Here is a 24,974-nt window from a genome sequence, read left to right as displayed (position 1 = left end):
TTAAATTTCAAATAAAACTCACATTTTACAGCTTCCACGATTTATCCAAAACAATGGTGATGATGAAGATTAAAATTATAGCTTATATAGGAAGTATGGAAACCTGGAAATGAAGTAGATTTAATTAATTTTTATTGAAATAGAAATTTGTTTCTAAAAATTTCAATTTAACTTAATTGAGAGGTAAAAACAATTTTATATTTATTCGTTTTACTAATTCAACAATGAAAAGTGTAATTAATTAATTTGATTGAACATACTACATTAGAAAATTCATTTGTAGTTAAATAAAGAAAAAACATTCCATGATCTATTAATTTAATTGGCGAAAATTCGAGTAAAAAATTTAAAACTCAATAAAAAAGATATTTCATTATACTTATAGAGACTTGAAAATACTTAAGAATTTTTACCCAAGTATTATAAAACATAAAATTGATCTAATATTAAACTAAAAGTAAAGTATATTTTTATTTTGTTCTTTCATATGTCTCTATAAAGCAGGAATGAGAAGAAGAATAAAAGTGTGGGATATCTCGTGGGATATCACTACCAGAAGGGCGTCAGGTTGAACGTATATGTTTCACCTACCCTGAGGGAATTTTTTTATCATGAGATTTCACAGGAGAGATTGAAAGCAAGATTAGATAAGTTCTACCTCAGTAAATAGAAAAAATCATTCTGATATACTCTTTTAACTTTGATCGTATCTTGTATATTTTTCAATACTTAATACATGTTGAAAAAATTATTTTAATGAAAAAGCAAATATATTTTCTTCTGTCTATTAAAAATGTGTTCAAGTTTTTTTTTATGAATCGTAACAAAACTGACTAAAAATACAGGCCACAAAATGAATACCGAAAGCGTTTTTTTTTACACTACATATACTGCAATTGCAAAATTAATTTTTCAGTTCGTGTTTCAAATAAATTGCCATGAAATCCATAGGAAAATGAAAACAAAAAGTATTGAAGCTTAATGAAGGAAAAAAAAATATTTTCGTTCCAAAACAAAATTATACAGAGACAAATATTTGCATTGATTAATATACGAGATTTATATCACAGTATCGAATTGAATGTAACTACAAATTCATTACTCCATTTGGAGTAATAATCATAATTAACAAAGCTTTGATCATATACAAAATACTTGACTTTCGAAATATACTACTCAACACATTAATAATACAAACATTTCATCAAAATAATTATGTAATAATTTGTCTGATAATTCAAAATCAACAACTTAATCTAAAAAAGTTAATAAACAACATTATATGATCAATACCAATCTAAACAAAATTGCTCAGTATATCACTGCAATTCCTACTATTTCATAAGTGTTTAGAAATTAAACACTCAAAGTGTTTACAATGTTTAACACCATGCACGGAAAAAAATTATCTGGAACAGCAACAGATTTTCAGTTTGTTATTATTACAGACTTTTTTATCTGTATGTTGAACAAACAACACGTGTAGGTGTTATAATTTCAGTTTGTAATTACAACAAATAAAAAGGCTGTTGCAATTACAGAAATAATTTATAGAGAGTAAAAAATAGATTTTCTGATTAAATGAAAGTTCATAATGATAATTATTTGAATGCTAAATGTTTTATGCACCTGATAATTTTTAATGTTTTATGTCTAGCCAACTAAATGCAATTGACATTCGTAACTTTTTTTTTGTGATATCGACACCAGTTTGTGATTTTTACTGAAGGCTTTTAATTTTAAACCGAAAAAAGGGATTGTAAAAACAACACATATTCTGTCAGTAGATTTTTATAATTTTTCCTCGGAATAACAAAACATCACGTAAATTCATCAGAGAACTTTCATATGTCATTTAAACTAGTAATTTTCGACTTCCAGTGGATATGAAAAAAAGTAAAATGGGCACAAAAGTCAATCTGAATATTTTTAACATATTGTAAAAAATTTGTGATCGGAATCGTTATGAATATTGTTTAATTCAGAGAAAATTATTAAATGTTATTGATAAAAATAAAATATTAATAGCAAAATTATTGATTCTTTAATTTTATGAATTTTATTGTTTCTTACAAAACTCTAATTATTATGGTAATCATTATTAAATGAAAATAGTATGTATAAGATTTTTAAGAGAATGAAAAATTGATTAAACAGACTGGTTTGATTGCAAACATGTACAATAAAATTTATTGATGATACAGACATTTTTTTTGTGTAGATTAATTTCAATATATTTGCAATTATTATCTTTTAATTCAACTTATCATTAAGCCTTAGCTTAAATTTTTAATTCAGGAATGAGTAGAAAAAATCTAAAATAACATGTTTGATAATATTGCAGAAATTCGCGAAAAAAATCCATCAATTTTTTTGTCAATTCGTAAAATAAAATGCAATATAGGAGAGGAGGTTGTTAACGTCAGAGCGTCACATCCTTTCAGTGGATGCATTTAGGATGAAAATTGAACTCTGCAATACTTGAGAAAGCCATCACTCGGCAAGAGGTTGGTATGAGGCGAAAGAGGAAGGTCACAAATACACTGCAGGATTGGGCTTGTCTTCGCCTAGCAAGTTTGCGGTGTTAGCATCTCCTCGGTTCGTCGTTTCCCATCGACCAACGCGCCTCGTAGGATCGAAGGAAGAGAGTAAACTTTACAAGACATCGCCAAGAAGAGAGAGTGAAAGAGTGAGAGAACGTAGAAGATAGTAGACGAGAACTGATTGTACCGACAAAACTTCCTTAATTATCCCGTGGGTTTGGAAATTATTCTAGTGGATTCGAACGACTGCGGTCTACCAAAATGGTTGCCGACATGAACGAACGAGTCAAAGAAAACAACTAAGCGAAAGGACACCCACGATATTCACTATGAAGTGATGCTTCTCAAACTTCTAAACTTAATCATCTGCTTTAAGATTCGATTTTTTTTAAGGTTCTTTAATAAACTTTTTACAATGCTTTAATCTTGACATTTCACCAGTTCAGCAACACCTGACTTTCCGAATAATTTCAACTCCTCCCATCTTAATTATGCTTAATAAATAAAAAAAATAATTGTTTGAAAAAATAAAAATAATGTCATGCAGATTAGGAGATTATAATAAAATTAAAATTTTCATCAACTTAATTGCGAAACGTGACTTATAAGTAATGATGGCAATTATGAAAAATTTGATTAATTTAGTAAGAAATTAAATTGTTCTCTATTTTTTAAAATTAGATATTTTATGTCATCGAATCACCATCTTTGAACGTTAATTAAAATCAAGACTATTAGATTGGTAACAGGTTTAAAAAAATAAACAATAAATTTAAATTATCATTGAATCGATCTTGATGGAATTCAGTTAAATATTTTATATCAGAAGCTACAAAAAATATTTATTTTTCCAATCAATTATTATCTCCAACTAAAATACTGCAAATAATGTTGCGTATTTAAAAAACAAAATCCCTGGACATATTTTTCTCCAATTTCAAACAAAAAAGGTTTAATCGGAATAGAGTTCGAACAGTGAGGTGGTTTTGTTTGGAAAAAACTTTTAATCGTTGGAGATTATGGTAGCATACGTATGATTATATACATTGGGACTGGAGGGGTTGGACTTAATGAACCTAATTCTCATAGAGGCAGTAGTTTACGGAAATGTAGAGTTTATTGAGAAAGACATCATGTTGAATATATTTACGTGTATTCTATTGTTATCCTAGGGGCTATTTTGACCCGCTGTATACCTACATGCCATCCAAACTTGGCCATTTGAATTTAGCTAACTGCTCTACGCTTTCGAGTATAAAAGGGATGCTTAATTAGTCAACTCTATACATGTACAACATTTATATATCTAACCCCTGACCTTTCCTCTTTTATGTCTCATATTCGCAAATGTTACGACACATTAATCTAATTTGTTTTCTAAGTATCTCAATTTACATAACTTACGGTTAAGTAATGTAGTATATATTTTGAATTGACTAGAAACTGCAGTGAAATTCAGGTTGGAATACAAGTCATGACTTTTACTGCAGTTTATTGAAGTCAATAGCTTTTAAAACTCATGTAAGTGAAGTAGGATCAAAGAAGATTCCGTCTTAGATGTTAGACTCTTTGAATAGTTTTTTTTTCTCATATGCGATATAAATACCGAAATGGCGTACAAAGTTACTCTGTTGCTGTAATTTATTTCATGAGCTTTGAAATATTTCAATGCATTTTCCACCTATGGAATCTATTTCTTGCATGAATTAATCACTTTATGAATACATATTGCTACCTTCTACAACGTATGAGGATTGGTTCAATAAATAGCTAATAAAAACCAATGAATATTCATTGAATACTTACATGTAAGGAAACATTTTTTAAATCAAATTTCCGTTTTTACTGTTATGCTTTTGCATATTAATATTTTTTCCAATAATTTTCTCTTATTTTTATCATTTTGAAATAATTCATGATAAAAAATATTACCGGATGTTCAAAGGAAGTTATAAATTAATAGTTATATTACTTTTTTACATCTGAATTCTCAATTATTATTCATGTTTTATGGTTTACAAATAACGAATATTTTAAATGGAAGCAAATTAATCCTCTACAGATTCTTTAATTAATGAATTAAAAATATTTTAAATTGAAAATAAATTCACTCAAATGAATACAGGAATACTCATACCATATTTCTGTATTATTTCTCTTCATAAAAATTTTAAATGATATTATTCAATACAAATATATATGCAAGTGTATCAGGATTATACCGCAGCAAGAGAGGATTTTTTAAAAATCAAAATGTTTCTAAATAAACGAATTGCATATTTTTTCATCTTTACTTCTTGAAAGATTAACTAAAATATTATAAAATGACTGTAAGAACCAACAAAAAAGTGCATAGAATATGGAAACTACTTTGAATAAAAATAATCCAGAAGTTCATTTACTTAGGGATTTCAAGAAGCTAATTCCAAAGTCAATTTTAAAATCTTTCATTAGAGTGACTTTCTGTCACAATTAATCCGTAGATTTTCTCACCGTCTTTCCTGTCTATTCTGTCTGTTTTACCCAGTTCTGTTATCTAAGTTAAAGTCAAGCTTGTCTTTTTTTTTTTTTTATTAATTATTGTTTTCTTTCTTTTTATTTATCTTAGTACAGTCATAGCAGAATATTAAAAGGATCAAAGGATATTACTAGAATACTAATTTCTTTTAAAGACCTACTACGTTAATTTTATTTTAGACCGCATTCTGTAAAGTACTTAAAAGACTCTTGAGACTGCATTTTAACAGGTGAGAGAAGAAAGCAAAGTCTGTGGCCTTAAGACAAAAAAAAGCCTCAATGGAGAAGTGACTGACAGGGCAGAAGAAAAAAAATCATGAGTATAATCGGAATTTAGAATTGAATTTTAAATTAACTTTCCTCAGATTGATTGAGTATTTTAAAATTTTTTCACTGTAAATTATTCATCATACATGAGTTACTTTGATATTAAAATGGTTGGAAGGGATGTTTACTGAAAACCAGATAGGAAAAAACTTCACTTTACTGTTCATGGAATATTTATCATGTGGAGTACAAATTCAAAGAGTTTATATTTATGATTAAAAATAAAAATATAAAAAATGTTTCTGTCGATCTTTCTTTCCTTTTTCATTTTTAAATTGGAGGAAAAAAAAATTTCTTTTTACCACAACAGATATGAGATCAAATCTTGCAATAATTTTTTACTTACAGAACACATCTTCGATCACCTGCAGCAAAGGAATACTTTTTTTCATGAACTTCACACAAAAGTTACATTGAATCAGTACTTAACAATTATCTTTCAACACTCGAATAGCTACTGAATTAATTAGAAAAGTTTAGTTTTGATGATATTTACATAAGAAGTAACATCCAAGCTAGTGATAGATGTTCTTGTGCTACACAGAGTATCATGAATAGAAATATTCCCTTTCTAAAGTCTCTTTGTAGCAACTGTTAATCTATTACTCGCGATAATGAACACAATCATTCCAATACGAACAAATTGCGATGCTGAATGAAGTATTAAACAATAAACTTCATACTTTGACGCAGCTCTAGTGTGAGATGGGTTAAAAAAAAAATTGATGATAACATGAAAGAGTTGCAAAAGGACATTACAAAATCAATAAATTGTTTGAAGACTTTAAACATCAAGAGAACATTTATATATGGGGGTACGATAGATTTTTTTTTAATTTGTAAATGATATTGGCTATTCTTTGACTCTTAATTAACAATTAAATAACTAATTAGTCATAAATAAAAACAAAAGGATACTCCACTTTTTTCAAGACTGTGGTCTCAATGTTTAGTTGCTTTATAATATCATTACTTTATTTATCTCTAACTGTTCTTGTTTTTGTCCTATTATTTATGTAAAACATATATGTAGCTAATATAAGCTTCCACTGAAGCTTCATCAGATGTTTTTCATTAAAGAAAAAACAAAAGTGTCACAAACAATTGCCATTCGTGAAAATGAAAGAATTAAATTCTTTAGATTGATGTTGGCTATTCGCACGAGGGTTTGAAAAGAAGAGCTGAAAATAGTCAAGCAGAAGAGGAAATCTTATTTTCTCAAGCGAAAAATCAGTTGAATAGTTAATTGTTGACAATCTAATTTCTATCTCTCTAGGCTTTCTCCTCTAAATCACATTCTCGTAATTCAATTGGTCAGACTTTAGTGAATCTACCAGCATAGTTTTAGTTTGTTTGTGGTAGACATTTGTGACCACAGAATTCGAGAATGTCTGGCACGTGGTTCACGCAAAAAGGATCCACTAAAATGAGTAAATGCGGGTCGACATACCGGTTCCAGAAACTAGCCCTTGTCTACCTCTCTTTTCAATCATCCAATTGATGAGCTTCATTTTGTTGTATGTACTCTAAACTGTGGTTCGTAGGTAATGCTTGCCCGTATATCAGTTTACATCAATAGTTCTGTTAACAAACTACCGGAAGCATCATTCTCTTTCTATTTTGCAATACACATATATATGTGTGGCATTATTACTCCAACAAAGACTTCATTGTCCAACTGAAATTGCTGTAATATTTACTGTGATAAACAAACTGTTGTCATTATTACGAAATAAAGGCTTTGTTGCATTTATTTCTGACTCTATTTTATTTTCTTCCTTCTTACCACAATTTTTCTTCAGAATTTTTTCAAATCTGTATAACTTTATCTCTTCACAAACATTAAAATGAAAAAAAAAATAAAATTCAAGGTTCTATGCTCAATAACTTCTTATTTATCAAGCATTTATAAACTTATGTTACTTTCTTCATCTTTCATTTCATCTTTGAAAAATTTTATTCAAGACTCTTCAAGTTCGATACAATTCCTTCTATGAATTTTTATTAATTCTACAATTCGTAAAATTTTATTCTATTATTGAAGCAATATTTCATTCCTCTTCGATTCAAGCTATTCTCAATACTTTTCTGAATAACCAACAATTTGCCTGACTCTTTTAAATCTTCAATAAACTCAATACCAATGAAGCTCAGTATTTTTTACATTTCTTAAGCTCTAGAATAACAAGCTTTTGAATAAAACAGTCATCTTGTCAAAAAGTTTATAGACAAAAACTTGGCAAGAAGTTCATTAAATTTACTTAAATAATGCAAGACGTTATTTAAGATGTACTGTATCAACAGTATCATCTTCACAAAGGTATTTACGTCTCAGAGTATCATGAAAGATGATGATTGGTGTCAAGAGGTAGATAAACATGTTGAAGAGGAGAAATAAAAAATGATTTTAAGAAAAAGAAAATACGTGATAGAGTGATGTGAAAAAAGAATGATAGAAAAGAAGCGGAAATTCATCTCTTGCATCATATCTGACTGACTCTTGGAAATAAGCCCACAGGACTGACGATAGATCCGAAATAAAATAAAAAGAAATATTATACTTTTCCAAGCGATAAGGGCGGACAGTAGTCGTAGGGGCGGTGGGCGAGCAGCATCGGACATGGAACTGCTTCGTGAGGGATGTCTACCATTTATTCTTGTCACGTCGTCGGTGCGAGAAATAAAAAGAAGTCTTGGCGTAATCCGTCGCTATCGCTGTGCATTTCACTGGATGCCGAAGGGAGATGGAAGTGAGCTTGAGTAAAGAGAAACAGAGTCGCAAGTAGAAAAGGTGAAGAGGGAATAGTTGGAGAAGAAAGGGGTAAGTCTCAGGTCTCTAAACGACAACTCGTATCGATTTTATTTTACTTATGTCATGTGCGGCCGAGTACTTTCAAGTTTTAGACGTGCTATCTTTACTGAGAGAGAATTAAAACTGATCCAAAGCCAGTGGTCAATGCTCGGAACTGGTCAGACTTCACTCAAGCTCAATCACCACCACTTGTCCAAGTCTGCATTGGAACTCAAGTTCTTCAAAGAACTCAATCGAGTGTGTAGTCTGGCAACAGCTGTGAACTTGGATTATTATCAAATAAGACCACTGACTTTTTTTCATTTTGAACTAGTTCTAACCACTAGTTCTGTTATTGAAAATTGTTTTACCATTTGATGATTAAATAAATGACTTTTAAAATTATTTGAAGAAAATTTCAATCATCATCATTTTAATGATTTAATAAAGTCTTTATGATGATGTGTAATAAATATAAATAGAAAAGTAATGAACATTTTATCTGAGGTTTCGCACGAATGATTAGTGCATTTGAAGCCTTAAGATAAAGCACTTTCTTATACTTAGCACGTCTCTGTAGAATTGGAGTAATTGCTTCGTCTGGTCACGACGAGCGTAAATGAAGTCCGAATTGGTCTCTGATAAAAACACAGCACAAAAAATCCCTTTCTACTGTTTCAACTTGACCGAGTAAAATCCCTTGAACATGGAACTCATCACGAAAAGGATAAAGAACAAATTTTAATCAACCTCAATAAATGTTCAATTTGTTTTCTATATTTTGGAAAAAATTTACTTCATTGAATTTTGATTCTCTAGATGTTGATTCTACCTCAACATGAAGAAGCTTTACTACTGACATCGAGGAAATATAGTGTTATTACGTACTTTAGAGTGTTCTCTCAAATTATTGACTCTACTCTGTATGTTTTGAGGGCTGCATTCGAAATTCAAACATTTCAAATATATATATTATGATGTTGGGAATTAATATTCGAAGCCATCTATTCATGAACTACAGTCCATATTCCTCTTTAATAAGTACACTGCACATTCTCTAACTATTTCTGATTCTAAAGTTTAGCCACGTAATACCGACATTACTTGTGATTACCATCATTAGGTTGTATAAAGACATTTGGAACACTTTTAAGAACTAATTAATTCTACTTCGCTAGATGACATTAAATTGTCAGGTCCCTGCACTTTACATATTTACTATACATTTCCTTTTCTTTACACTAAGAAATGTATATGGCAGTAAAGGAGCAGAATAATTTGCTAACTATCTTGGAAATTACGCATCAGTTATTATTAAAGACTTCATTGAAGCAACAACAAATTCATTAGTTATTTTACGCTGCAATTATTCTTTTGAACAATATTTATTCATAAGTTTTGATTTATTTTTCCTGTTAATTATATTTTTTTTTTCACAAATGAATGGTTCATTTTGTGGTTTTTAATTTTTTTAAAAATTCTTTTATTATAACTTCAATGCATTGAAAATTGTTTCATATTATTTAGTGAAAGAACATAACGACTGGACTCATAAAAAGTTTAAAACAAAAAGCAGAACAAAAATTTCGCAGTTAAGCAGTCGAAAAATACGATGCTACATGCCAAAAGTATCTAGAACTGTAATTGCAATGGCTTCATTTCTATACGTATAAATAATTAAAAAGAAGTAAATGACTTCATTATTTGTTAAGTTTACAACGAGATTTTAATTTATGTTTTTATTACAACAAGGAATAAAGTAATGTTTCGTTTATGAGTACTATTAAAACCTTTAAGAACTTTTTATTGAATTACGTTCTATATAATTACCTCAAGAATGCTTTTGAATTTATATTCGTATAAAGTATACATGAAATGAATATATGGATTAAATTATTATTATAGGAACTATTATGCACACTGTACTGAGAAATAAAGTCAATTTTGCACTTTTGCGATACAATAGCTGCAAAAAAAAAGTGGAGAGAAGAATGAAATACCCGATTAAACGCACGTTCGAGCCAGTTATAAAATTCGAACTCACTCAAGCGTTGACAGAAATTTTTTTATGTCTTTTATTACATGTTTTTATTGTCATAGTTTATGTCTTTTATTCACTGAATTTTTCCTTTTTTTTCCGGCTACGTCCATCGATTTAATTCTGAAACCAAGTATATCCAACAGCGTTAAATCTTACTAGTTCCATGTCCAGTTATTTTTTCACTTCTCTTCCTACTTTCAAGTCTTTCAAATTAAATTTGATTCACTATTAAATTTTTATTTTATTATCTTTTTGTTGTTTCAATTGAAGAAAAAATCCAATAGTTAATGAAACATTTTATTTCCTCGATGCAAATTTGTTTGGAATAATTACGATCCATGAAAATACTGTGTAATTAGAATCACTCAAGCGTCGAGTAATAATATACATTGGTCTGTCGAGTCGAATTAAAATGCTGTTAGTTATAACTATGAAGCTTCATAAATTTTGTAATTGTCATGTTTATTATGCTAAGAATTTTCACAGTCAATTGTTAACTATCCTCTCAATTTATATAAATTAATTTCCATAAATAAATCAATAGATAAATAGAATAAAAAAATATTTCATCTATCAGACGGTTTAATATTAAGTACAAAAATAATTAAAAATTATTTATTATAAAGTAAATCAGATTCATGATGTTCGTACATTGAAGTACATAATGCAGGAATGAATTGGTGAGCTGAAAGGTCAGATGAAGCAAACCAGAATAAGGGATTCACGAAGCTGACTCGACTATCTCCTGGACTCCAGCCATTGCGAGTAATTATTTTCTACTGTCGACTGGGTGGCTGAAAAGTTCGTGCACGATGCAACATGCTGAACTAGAAAAGACAAGATATTCGTATTGTCTGTTTCTCTGTCTTTCCACTATTTTATGTAGACATGTATATGTAGATGTATGTACGTCGTTTAAACGTGTGTAGCATATAAAAGAAGAAGGAAAAGAGCAAGCACGAATGGCCAGTACCGCCCCTCATGATACGAATGTCAGACATTTACATTCGACGTAACTCATTGTACTAGATTCGTATTCAGCTTTCAATAGTAGGATTTCTGTAAGAGGTCTTCAGAAAAATATGAATGATAAGACAATTTTTTCATATTAGAATTATTGAGGTCTACAATATGGAATGGAACCAAATGGTTACAGATTGTACCAGTGGGAATTTATGACTCTTTTAATAAATAAAAATGAAAATGTTTCTAAAGATTTAATAATGAACAAAGATGTAATCACCAAGCACAAGGAATATTCTAAGTGTATCTTCAAGAGAGTGTTATTGTAAGCAATTATGTATTTATGATGAAGTGTAACATGAGATCCCAGTATGGGATTCATTCAAATCCAATTAGATCCTGGTATTTATCATGAAATATTGGATTAAATCAAATTGCACCCAATCATATTTAACAAGCCTTTACGACTTATTGCATCAGGTCTATTTGAATCCAATTATTTTGTTTAAGACCTATATTATTGCTGATTGCTTTTTATCATTTATTTGATCATGGGTTGATCAATAACTCATTTGAATGCTGATCAATAAATTGGATCCCAGGTACTTGATTGAGGTGGGAAAGTCATTTCATTAAAATTTGTTCAACGTATCTTCGTCCAAGTTAAGCTCTTATTCTGAAATACCTCTTAAAAATGATATCAACTTCGATGGATGGAGAATAGAAGTATACCATCTCAAGGAAGCTTTTTTAAGCATCAATAGAAACTTGTTTGAATAGTCCAGGTCAAGATTGATTGTATTTGAAGAACACAAGCTATGATAGACTCAAGTATTTGTCTGGGAATTTTCAACAAATAGCTTATGTACTGTTATTGTTGAATATTAAAGTAAGACAAACGATGGATTTATGAAAATACTTTAAGAGTAGAAAGAAATAGAGAGGTTTTATGGAAAACTTCAAAATAGTTTTTAGTGACTTGCTCATTACCTTCTCATCTTTCCATCGTTTCTCCAAGAAGTAGAATTAAATAAACTTCCAGCATCAGGATGAAATCTTTAATAAGATCAAGTCCCAATGATCCTTCCAACGTGCTTCATTTCCTATTTATCTTTTTCCTGCTTAACCTTCTAGAAAAAGAACTTCGTGATTCGAGATTAATTTTTTTTTAGAACCACATAAAAACTTGAGCTCCAGAAGGATCCAACAAAGACTAAACCTTTATTCAATGTAATAAAGGAGAAAAGCAAGCGTCGTTGCAAACAAAAAGGTTAGTGGAAAGTCTCAAGAAATAAATCTGATGAAGTGTTTCAACTTCCTAAACAAAGAATAATTAATTTTATATAAATTCAGGAAGAGCATCGTAAGACTTTATAAACTGGAATTTGATAATTAAACTGTATTAATTAATTTTATATTTGTTATTTCTATTTTATCACATAGAAAAACTGTTGTCAGAAATAATTTAAAGTTCAATATTTTCAAGACACATAATGATGGATCTGTCAATAAAATAACGAATGTAGTTGAATAAAATCTCATGAGGTTGCAGACTAGAATTTTTATGAAAACCATAAATTGTCAAAGATGACAAATTATAAATTACATACTGGCAGTTTTTTCTTTACTCCAAAAGAAAGTATTAATTATTCACTCGTTAACATAAAGAAAAAAAATAAATAATTAAATAGTTAAATAGAGTTCATCACATATAAGAAAGATTATTTTCATCTCCTACAATAATTTTGTTCTTCAAAGTCATCACAGAAAAATGGGTCACTTGTATCAAGGTAGATTGGCACAGAAGCAAGTCGAATTAACATGATCGTTCATGGTCCAAGGAAACCCGAGAGGAATATGATAATTCAGAATATTGTAGTGCACTAAAAGCTATTTTACTAGAATGTGGATCAGTACAGATATAACCAACATCGTTTACGGATATGGTAATGGCATGGTTTACGCGTGTATCTCACATCGTAAAGCCTATCGATAGGTGTACCATCATTGAGTGATAGTTGAAGGGTATAGAATCTACTGAAGAGGTAGGAGGAGGAATTACGCACCAAGCTCTACAGCCTATGAGTCTATGGGATTGCCTCATTGGTCGATGACTTTGGTTCAATACCCATGGTGGAACCTAAAGCCATTAGTCGCCTTCAGAGGCACTAATGGACCACAACGATCTACACCGATCACTCCCAATACGCCCTCCTATAATTTTCCGGCATCAATTCAGCATCAGAAATTCTAAAGGCCTTTTGCATCACGTCAAAATCAAAATGTCTAATATTCGTGATCAAGTTGGAAAATTATTATTTTATTATTTCGAATTTTCTGACGTTTCGTATTGAAATTATATGTCTGAGAAGGTGGAAAAAATATTTCAAGTACAAACATCTGCATAAAGTTGGGAAAAGTTACAAGCAGGTTGAGTTGACAGAGGCGAGCAAGACGATTTTCTTTTGTAGAAGAATAGATAAAAAAAATAACAAGTACTGTTAATCTTGAAGAAGTTAGAAAGAGAAAGAAGCTACAGAGACAATGTATTTATTCGTGAAACTCAAGAAATTTCGATAATATGTTTAAAGTAGTTGACCTACTCTTCTTTTTCATTAATTTTGAGAAGACTCTCAATATGAAACTTTTCACTTTGTGCATTCTACAACTTTTGAAATGATTAATTAAACAATTCTTTAATAAGTTTAATACATTCTTTTAGCTTGCAAGCCAACTAATAGCAATCAAGATGTTGATCTTGAAGAATATAAATGATACAAAATCACTAGAGTATTCTATAGTTATTTTTTTTTATGTTTTTTGTTGAATTGCTTTCAGTTAAAATATTGCTGTTTGTAATCTTTAATACTATAAATTTAATAAATTTATTTCTATTGAACTTCTAAAGTTTTCGACAGCTTTAATTAAAAATATTTAATAGATGTTACAGTAAAACTATGAAACAGAGATGCAAAAATTGGAAATAGATCCATTTCGTTACTTTATTTACTTTTATATGGTATTTTAGAATTTATTTTTCATCCCATCGGCAACAAAGGATAAATACCCTAAGGACATTGCGATGATTCTTGTGAAACAGAAATTCCAACATACCGTCCATCAAGCATGGTACATAATATTTTTTTAGAGCCTCAAGCTAAAATTCCTTTTTATATTAAGATCACAAAAATGTTTATAACAATATCATACAAAATATTCAAAAAATACAATGAAAAATAAAAATAAAATATTTTGATGCTATTATCTACTAACTACCATAACATGTGGTCAATAAAAATTCTGTTCTATGCTAAAAATAACTTCTCTGGGTAATTAAACATTTAGGAACAATTATGAACGCTCTAAAAATTCACTGCAATATTTTTTAAAAAATAAGATTGATAAAAATGGCAAAATTCATCATGTATTTTTTTCTACATCAAAGCTGTAGAGAATATTTATCACAATTTAAAAATAAAATTAAAATTTATTAAAATGATTAGTTTAGCATGATGATATAAAATATGCATAATCAATTCTCAGAGAGCATTTTGGTAAATTACAATTCCCATTATCAAAGCTTCTTGGTTGAGCTCATTACTCAGATGTGCTCGGTTCCTATCGCTCGAAGCAGTACAATCGATATATGGATGTATGAATGGGCATAAACCTAATACCCATCACACACAACGCGAGAGTTTGAGACGTCTATCAGGATTGGAGTCGAGCTTTAACTTATCTAGATAATGGCTAGCCGTCTCCTTGATACAGAGATGACGCGCAATTATGCCTCGAGGAAATCTCTGGTTTCTATCGTAAATCAGCTCAAAGGCAGTCAACGTTTCACATCCTTATATTAGTCACAGTAGGTTAAACAAGCCATGACCACACTCTCTTGATGTATATGTGTACTTGACACCTGTCTATCAACCAGCTTTTAATCTAGTCAATTCAATAGATTTTTCCAAAATTCATTTCACAATTTTTAGTTTAAGTCATTTTCGTAATCAAATTTAGAGGTTTCTTTGATGTATTTAGTTAATGACATTTTGCATCAAAAGCTTGGAGGCTTGACAAACCTGAAGTTGTAAATAAATTAACTTACTTTGGAGTTTATCCACTTGACATACTCATATGGAATATCAATATGAAAATATCATAGTTTGTTTTTCATTCCAGAAAATTTCATGTCTATTTTTATTATAAATTTGATTCCACCTATGACAGGAAATTTTCAATAAAGGAAGCAATGCATTTCAAGAAGTAGACACGTAACCATAACGAAGAAATTGAAAAGAAGAGAAAGAAAAATGAAAAATAATGTCGTATTTCATATTTTTATGGTTAAGTAAAATGATTGTCTTCACTCAAGATATGTAGGAGTTTGATTTTTCTTATCTGCTGATAATAACCATAGAAGTACAAGCAGGTCGAATAAGAAATAATCAAAGTGTATTATAAGGCGTTACATCACATCGACAAATAATAGTAGCAATTTCCGATCAAGTAAATGATAGGTGAATGGAGAAACCATTGATCACAATTTAGAACTGCTGATAGTTGAGTGGATTTTACCTTCTACTAAATATAGAACTCTAAGCGAGGGACAAACGTGTTCTAGTTTGGTTCTAGTGGAATCCCAACTATTCGCACCTCGATGCATTCTCCACTGATGCATCTCTTGATACTCAAGAGTGCCTGTCCATTCGTAATCTATTACATTCCAGTTGAATTTCTCTACCACTGTACCAACTATGAATATATCTATATATATATATATATATATATCTATGTACAATAATAATATTATATGACATAACATAGACTTAAATTAAAATAATATTACTATTGTTACTCAATGCTTAACTTTAACTACTCTATTCGAAACTTGTTTATATCATCTCAATCATTTATATTACATGTACTCAACAAGATTTAATTGACACAAACATTGATTATAGACAATAGAATAAATAACTAGTTTATATATGTAATAATTAATTTAGGATTGGGGGTTTTGATATTATTCTATTCATGGCATATTGTAACAAGTTTTCAATTAGTTTATTGATGAATTTTAGCTATAAATTTCATATGATAAATTGTTTACTAGAATTGATTGAATTTATTTTAGGAAGAATGACCTACTAGTTCATCAGTAAGCTACAAGACATTAATTTAATTATTTCTAAATACATTACTGTTTTTTTTTCAACTTCCGATGATTGCTAAAAACCAAATTGCTTTTAAAAATACTCTCTTTTCTTGGATCTTACATGTAAGTAGCTAAAATAGGTGTAATATATCCAGCTTTCTTCAAATAAATTTTTCGCTGAAAGCTTTTTTTGGCTCTTGAACAATGGACGTTGTAAGTAGTTTAATTGGGATTTTTTCAGCTGTCTTAAGGAAAAAAGTTATGAATGACGGAAAAATGTTAGTAGAGAAGTGATTGTAAGAATGATAAAAATAAAAGAAAGGCTAAAAAAACAAATAGTGGGCAAATCTGTGGGGATGTAACTTTAGAGTGTTCCATTTGGCGCTCATCCCTAGTACGATGAGGTTCGTGCCAACATCCCAAGACAATGTATACACCCCGTTTACTCGAGCGTCGCGCCGTCGGAAGTAGTATCCCGCCTTAAAGTTTTCTAGCAGCCTCCAGGGATTTATTTTTGGTATCTGTTAAATTCTTAATGATGACGTAATTGCCACTATATCACCAAATATTACCAGCATCACAAATATGAGCTTTTGCAGTAATAAATTTTTTGTTAAATATTCAACTAGCTTTTCGTATTTATAATGTTTTAATATTTAAATATTTTTATTTATGCAAGAAACAAGAATATCAGTGTGGATTGAAGCAGAGATGAATAGTTTTATCTTTGGAAATTAATAAATAATTTACATACTTCAATATTAATCTGTCAAAGAGAATACTAGAGAATATTTTTAAATAAAATTCGAACCAAGAAACAATATAATTTAAATAATCACAAAAAATACTTTGATGACGAAATGATTTATGCTAAATTCATGTAAATTCTCGTAGATGAATGTACGCATTATGAGACCATCAAAAAGGTTGATACGAGCTAGCATGAATGTATGAAGTATCAAGTTATATGATGAGATGTTGCAATTTTTCATTGAAATGTTCATATGGGAACAGTTTTCTATTTCGAATAAATTTTTCCCTCCCACTATAAAACATTATCTAGAGCATGATTTAAAAGTATTCTTCTACTTCTAAAACAATTGAAAATTCTATTATTCATTTGAATTGTTGCTTTCAAGTTCCAATGAACACTTTAATTTTTAACTGATCTATTTTTTTCTTTCAACAAAATTCAACTCTAATCAGCGACTTCCTCAGCATTCAGGAACATTAATTAACTCTTTCCTCAAATATCGTACGTCAAGAACTACTATTTTCTTGTCACGTTCATCCTCTTCTCTTTCATACACTTCTTACTACTAATCTTCATTGACACTTGGTGTAATTTATTATAACGTACTACCACCTCATTTTTTTACATTTTTTTTTGCATCGTCCTGGAAATGGTTTTTAATTTTTATTTCAATACTTATAGAAATTTTTAACTCATTTAGAAAGTAGTTTAAGCTTGAGTTACTTAACGTAGCTTAAGCTCGAGGCTGATGAACATCTAAGACATGCATTCATTTTCTAGCAAAGTGGATAGTAAGTGGAGGCTATTGAGTTTACACAACTTGATAGTTTCGTAAGCCTCTTGAGTTCTTGTTTTCAACAATACACTTTATTTAATAATAAACTTTTACTTCTTGTTCTTTTTGGTCGTAAGTTTATCAAAAAACAAGATCGAAAGAAGTATTTTTTTTTAACATTTGATAAAATAACAATTGATACAATGTCAATAGCATAAAACTCAAAATAATAAACTCTTATTTGTTATATTTGTCCTTCATTTATTGTCAGAGTATTTGCTGACTAGTCTGCTAAACTCCATAAGCTTAACAGTGTCCGGAAGTTCAACTTTGCGACTTAAAAAACCACCACGAGTTTTCAATGCTTTGGACAGACATTTCCAAACTATTTTGTTCGTCCTAACAGTTCTGTCCTCACCCCTTATCATGTTCCTTCATTACTGCCAATGTCTATAAACTCAACTTCCCGGCTATACAAAGTTCCTGACGTTGTGTATACTCGAGCATAGAGTGAAATAGCTTTTGAAGGCAAGTGACCACGATGTCACTCAATTTATACCTATAACTATGTTTTCTAGAAGTAAATCCTATCAGTTGTGCTTAACTCTTACTTTAATATATCACCCTTCCATCGGGTTCAGTTAGCCTATAATTCCAATCTGCTTCTTCACTTTTAATACCTCGATCGCTGTAAAACCTTTTATCTCATCATTTTATTTTTTTTTATCTCACAGACAATAAAGTTGGTTTTTAGTATTTTTTTCGTAGTTTTATTTTTTTCAGTTTAGCTGAAAATTAAAAAATACTATTTTTTATTTACATTTTTTTTTTAACTTTATTTTTAAATTGGTTTATTGTTGATTGTACATTTTTGGTAGCTATAGCTACAAAAATGAATTATACATATATGAATTGTCTATTTGATGGTCATGGATGAAATTAATTTAATTCAATTATTCACACTCGATTTTATTAGAAGTTATTTCGAGGGTCAATGCATTAAACTAGACATATGAAAATTAATTAAATGACTGCAGTAGTGGAAAAACAATCTTTTGAAGATTTTTTGTGATTTATTTTCCAACATCTAGAAATAGGTACTTTATCATTTTGAAGTTATAGATTTATAGAATAAATTGAGCTTTGCTGTCTGTAGTTTTGAGATATTATTTTTAAAGGACGTTTTGAGCTTAAAAGCTTGCTAAAAGTCAGTCGATAATCAAAAATTTATAGACGAGTAACATCAATTTGTGGGTTTCAACATCAAAGTGAAAATGACTCACATTAACGATCTCTTCTCGAAAAGATAGTGGTGACATAGGTCAAAGCTTTCATCAAAACATCTAAAAGAAAATTAAATCTCAAGTTATAAAGTACTTTGACGAGCATAAAAGACTTGTAGTTAATACGAAAACATATCAAAGAATTTCATTTAAAATTGCAAGCATTTCACACGTACTCTACTAACTTCATTATTCCTCCTTAAGAAAGTAATAAATAAAAAATTATCTCTCACGCCATCTTTTCATCTCTTCTGATTTGATGATTTTGCTCAAATCACCAGATTTTCATGCACCTCTTTCTATTCGTATTCGAATTTTCTACGTCTCAGCGTTTTTAAATGAACCTGAATACATATTTATTACCAATGGGAATATTCTTTACGGAGAATTCACCGAATTGTGACTGTCGATTTCTTTTATATAAAATTCTTTTTCCTAAGAGAAAGATCAAGAATTGAATAACATGATTATTGTATATTTTGTCAATTTTAAATAGAATATTTTTTTATATCATTCTGATTAATTTATTAAATGTAGAATAATTCATTACTCTACAAAAGTAACTTAAACATTAAAAGTAAAAGTTGGAAGGGAAGCTAAAGAGCTTTGTTGAAAAGAAGGCCTTAAAATTCTAAATACTTGATGTAAACTGATGTGTGTAACTATCTAAAATACGCATGATATCTGGTTGTAATTTTTCTCTTAGTACTTTTTCTTTTTTATTTGACTTCATAAAATGTTTTCCTGTCTCATGGGTTACACTAGGGAATTTTCAGTTGGAACACTCACGTTCTGTGGGTACCAGACCGCATGCACCAAGCAACAAGCTCTTTTCCCTGAGATGAAGGGTGAGATGCTTACGATGTTGGTGGAATAAAAACAGCTAAAACACGGTTTGTAAGAACCTACATACTGTTATGCTTGTGACTCATAAACCTGTCACAAAAATTCACGACGTTTACCCATTTCTCTATCATATTTACTTGGATGTTTATTTTAGCATTTTATGAAGTTTCCTAAATGAAAATTCCTTCATGAGAAATACGCGAAAAAATTCTTACTCTTTAGATATGCAAATGAGGATTAAGGAATCATAATCATAAATTCTTATAAATTTTAACAGATTTTAATTTAAATAATAAATAGGAGAAAAAATTTAGTATAATAAAAAAAACTAATTTATCTTGCTCTGTACTATCCACAAGCTGTTGACTTTGCTCTCGATGGGCATGCTTATCGAGCATGCGAAGCAAGTTTTTTGCAAACTCCTTACGAAGGAGCAGAAATGCCACAAGCAAAACGAGCGCGAACATCCATGGCACGTTCCCGCGCGAGCACTCATAAATTTCATGCCGGAATTCCATTACTCGGTTAGCGAATCGATATTTCATCGATGAAAATGGAAAAGGGAATCTGTACATCCTTCGTTCCTTATTCAATCGTGAAACTCCTACTCGTTCGCCACTTAAAGCAACGTAAAGTGAAAGTTAATAAGTGCGAAAAGCTTTTACTTTTATTCTAAACATATTATTCTGGATAAAATATTTACAACAATGAATTCATTAAATTGTTAATTAATGAATAGGTGAAAGACTCAATAATTATATATAATTTAGTTAAAGAAGCTCAACGACTTATTCTTATCCAGCTTTAAAATGTCATATTCACCTTTTTACTTCCACACTGATTACGATTCTTTTCTTGTCAACACGTAGAGAGAGAGAGAGAGAGAGAGTCCGATTACAACCGCAGTACAATGTCGGGCAAGAAATAATATCAGTTGAAAAATTTCTCTATTTCAAAATAAAAAATATCAAACAACCGGTATTTATAAAAACCCACTACAAACTTTTCCATTCCCGTGCTTTACCATACGCTTGTGTCATGAACTCGCATTTATTTCAAGTAGAACACCTGAGTCGAGAGAGGAAACATTCGACACTAGACATATTCATATCCTACTCAAAAACACAAGGATAACAATGTTATACTACAATATTTTTCACTGCAATTTGGAAATATTTTTTTAACTAAAATTTTAAAATTAATTTATTTTATTTAAATACAAATCTTTGAAAATTTTATCACTACTATTTTTTTTAATATTCCTTGACTTTCAATATTGAGTTACTTATCATTTATAACTTATCAATCATTTATTTAAAAATAAAAATATTCGCACCATGGATTCCAAGAGATGCAACGTTTCTGATTAATAACTTTCCAAGATAATATATGATAAATAAACTATGTATATTACACCTTGACTTTGCAATATAATCTTTTATCTTTTCAATGGTCAAGTTTATTTAACTAAAATTATAAGAAAATGCATTAATTGTTCTCTACACATAAATAAAAATTAAAGAAGACTTGCAAATTTAATCTGAGATGAAAGCAATTATTATAGTTGCATTTCAATGATAAATATTAAAAAGTATAAAATTAATTAAGCATTAAATATTTCAAAAGCTAAACTGAAAATGATAGGCTTTCAGAAAAACTTCTATCATTAAAATTTTGAATTTTTTCTGTTAGTCAAGCATGCCCATTACAAGAATAATAAAAAAAAAAACTCTCGAGCAGCTGCCTCTACTCTGGGCAAGGCATTATGATGTCGTAAATAATATGAAAAAATGCCTGCAACGCTAAGCATCCACGGATTACAGCCGCCCACATTCACGTCGAATAGTATATGCGAGAGCCTCAAGTAGAGTATATGGTTGCAATTTTTCTAGTAGCCCTTTTCTGACATACACTGAAGCTTAAAAGAACCATAATATTTTACTTTGCTTCAATGGTACAAACATCATTCTTTCCTCTAACCTTATTCATAAATATTTTAATGAGAAATGCATGCAAATATGGTAATAGGCTTTTATGATATTTAACAATATTTATCTAAAGAGTGAAAAAGATTATACTATTAATTTTGTTTAAATATAAAATGCAAACATTAAAATTAACAAGCTTAGAAGAATGCATTTTATGAATGAGTTATAAAAAAAATTATACAATCAATAGTCGTGATGAGCAACATATTGTATAGAGTTTGATGATAAATTCATCATTTGGAATTTTATTGTCTCATTAATGAAAAAGTTGGAGGCTGACCATCTACTTAATTGACAGTAACTTCATAACAGCCAGATAATATCATTCCAAATCAATGTATAACTTGAAGCAGGCCAGCAGCACTAATCGTCTATTACAAGATTATTGTGGTAGGCATAATTGGATGATTTTGATATTGACTGTATGATGAGTCGTCGTTAACTGGTAACAAAGTTTTATTGACTTACAATCCAATGCATTTATGATCCAATAATAATAATTGGCTCTTTGATTTGTTCGAACACAACAAGTAAATCAAATCTATGCTCGCCTGAATTTTATTCCTCTCAGTAGATACGTAATGATGCGTGAAGTAGGAAGCAGAGGGAAAAGAAAAGGTAAAAAAATCGCACGAGAATCTGTCAGAGGAGTTCATTTGCCGAAGAAAATATGGCAAAATTATTAGATACGGAAGAGTGCACAACTCGTCCTGTTATCATTCTCGGGTAACACATACTGAGCCTGATGGCTTGAGTTAAGGGTTGGGAATGTTGAAATAAAACATGAAGTCCTAAAGTATATGTGGGAAATACGTTGATGTGTCGGTCCTTATCAGAGTTAAATTGCCAGTAAAATGTATGATTGCATTCCTTGATAAATAAATAGAGAGTCAAGTTTTATTACATGATTATTTTTTATGACACTTGTTCAGTTAAATTAATTAATTATTTTAAGTAAAATGTTTCTTTAGTATGATCATGATTCTTTACTTTAACTGATATGAATTGGTAAGTTAATTTCACTGTTCATAGTTTTTCATTGATCAATTAGTTTTATCTTCAATAAGTTTATTGAAAGTATACTGGTTTTAGTTGCAACAAAAATAGCTAGATCAGGTTAGTATCAATTTTCACTTGAAAAGTAATTTAAATTATGCATGAATAACTTTTAATTCACTTGGTAATTGTTTTAATCCTTCCACGTAATTTATTTAAACGTTAATTGTATCAGTGGTGTACAAATTAGATTAATTTATTAAATGTTGAGAACAAAAAAAAAAGACATAAAACATTGATTGAAAACAATGTTTTATTAAATTTAAAGTTGAAAAATAGGAGTATTGGAGTTGTAATAGTGAAACTCTAAATAACTTTTAGAAAGAATCTTCGAAACTTGGCACTTTGTAAATGTGACGATACGAAAAAAGTGTAGAAGTGAAAAAAGAGGTAAACGAGAAGTAAAAAAAAGGCAAACGTAGAGGGTTCACGTATAAAAACGTGTAGGCAGAGAAAAGTAACGACACAAAAACCAGAGTCGAACAAAGACGCGTCCCCGTTTTTATACCTTTCACGTATCATCAAGATGAGGGAGAAAGAAGAACGAGAGAGGATGAAATAGAGAAAGAGAGAGATAGTCAAGTGAGCTTTTGTCATAAGGGCGCTGAAATTTAGGTCAGCTTCTTTATGCATTCCTGAACGGTGTAACGAAAAAAATATGTATATATTAAATAATTGAACTTTTATTTCATTGTTTATAATTTATAAACATACTGCATCAACCATGTATTAAATTTTGGATCAAATATTTATAGATTATTTAGTGGAGAGTATAAATTAGATTATGCTTCGTGGAAAATAATTAATGATAGATTATTCCTTCTCAATAACTCTGAATTATAGGCCTCAATTTTCATCATGTTCTAGACCTAGATAGTGTGTTGTTTGTATCACCACAAGGTGGTTCTCTCAGCTTTAGAGCTTTAACACATTCAATATTAAACTGTGTGTGGGTCATGGCTCTTATCTTTTCTTCATAATCATGCACCACGAAAGCTCTATGCTCTGGTTCCTCAGAACGCGTTAGAACGTAAATTGCATGGTGCAACATCACAGCTTCAACTCTTCTAAGCTCCATGTGTGCTAAAAGTTTGATTTCATCTTCATCCTTACTTGGTTTTTCTTCCTAACCTATCCAAGTATCCACTTTTCTTGATAAAAAAACTTTGTGGTTCAATTTTTAAGGATTCTATCTGTTGGTTATTGTTTCATTTTGATGGCCACCACAGAACTTTGCATATTCAATTTAATAAATTTCTTTCATCAATTTTTTTTCTCTTTTATACTTTACAAATATTTTTATATTATTGAATTATTTTGAGAGTTCATTTTTATATTTTACACAACCTGGTGAGACAATATAACGTCAATCAAAAAAATTCAATATAGTATGACACTTGATCGACTGAAAGCTGTCATCTACAAATGAATCTCTATAAAAACTTTGAGTTTGGTAGTTTTGTTCAGACAAAAAAAATAAATTTCATCAAAACAGAGAGATAGAATTAGTCTAAAAGTCAGAGAATAATTTTAATAATTGAATAAACAAGGTACTTTTATTCCACTAATTATTTCTTATCACAAAAATATGTCATTAATTTTATTTTTATCGTAAAAACAATCCTACCAACTTGTTCATGTGAATCATCATTTTATTATCTAGAAAAGTTTCTGACTAATTCTACATCCTGATGATTAATGAATTCATAGAATAGAAGATCCTACTTAGCCTTGTAACCGAGGATTAAATTTGACAATTCACTGGCGAATGTGAAGACATTAAGCACTCTAAACGGATGAAGGAAATCAACAGGACATACAGACGCTATGAATACACATATGTACACTTTATAATCATCTTATGCAACTCCAAATACGACTCTCTTCATTCCTAATTCAATGGATCTATTATTCACTTATCAATCAGACAATGAA

General features: G+C 29.7%; 1 protein-coding gene across 1 annotated transcript in view; it reads right to left on the bottom strand.

The window, feature by feature from the left end:
- Positions 1-24,974, bottom strand: part of LOC118073218 (TWiK family of potassium channels protein 7-like) — a 152,831-nt gene that overhangs the window by 62,982 nt on the left and 64,875 nt on the right. The window contains exon 5 of the mRNA XM_035093593.1: positions 23-103. The gene's annotated coding sequence lies outside the window, so the exon portion shown is untranslated. The remainder of the gene's footprint in view (positions 1-22; positions 104-24,974) is intronic.

This window comes from Chelonus insularis, unplaced genomic scaffold, assembly GCF_013357705.1.
Source record: "Chelonus insularis isolate UGA/USDA-ARS -01 unplaced genomic scaffold, ASM1335770v1 contig_131_pilon, whole genome shotgun sequence".
NCBI lineage: Eukaryota > Metazoa > Arthropoda > Insecta > Hymenoptera > Braconidae > Chelonus > Chelonus insularis.
The sequence above is the reverse complement of the archived record's forward strand: the minus strand, read 5'-3'. Positions and strand labels throughout refer to the sequence as shown.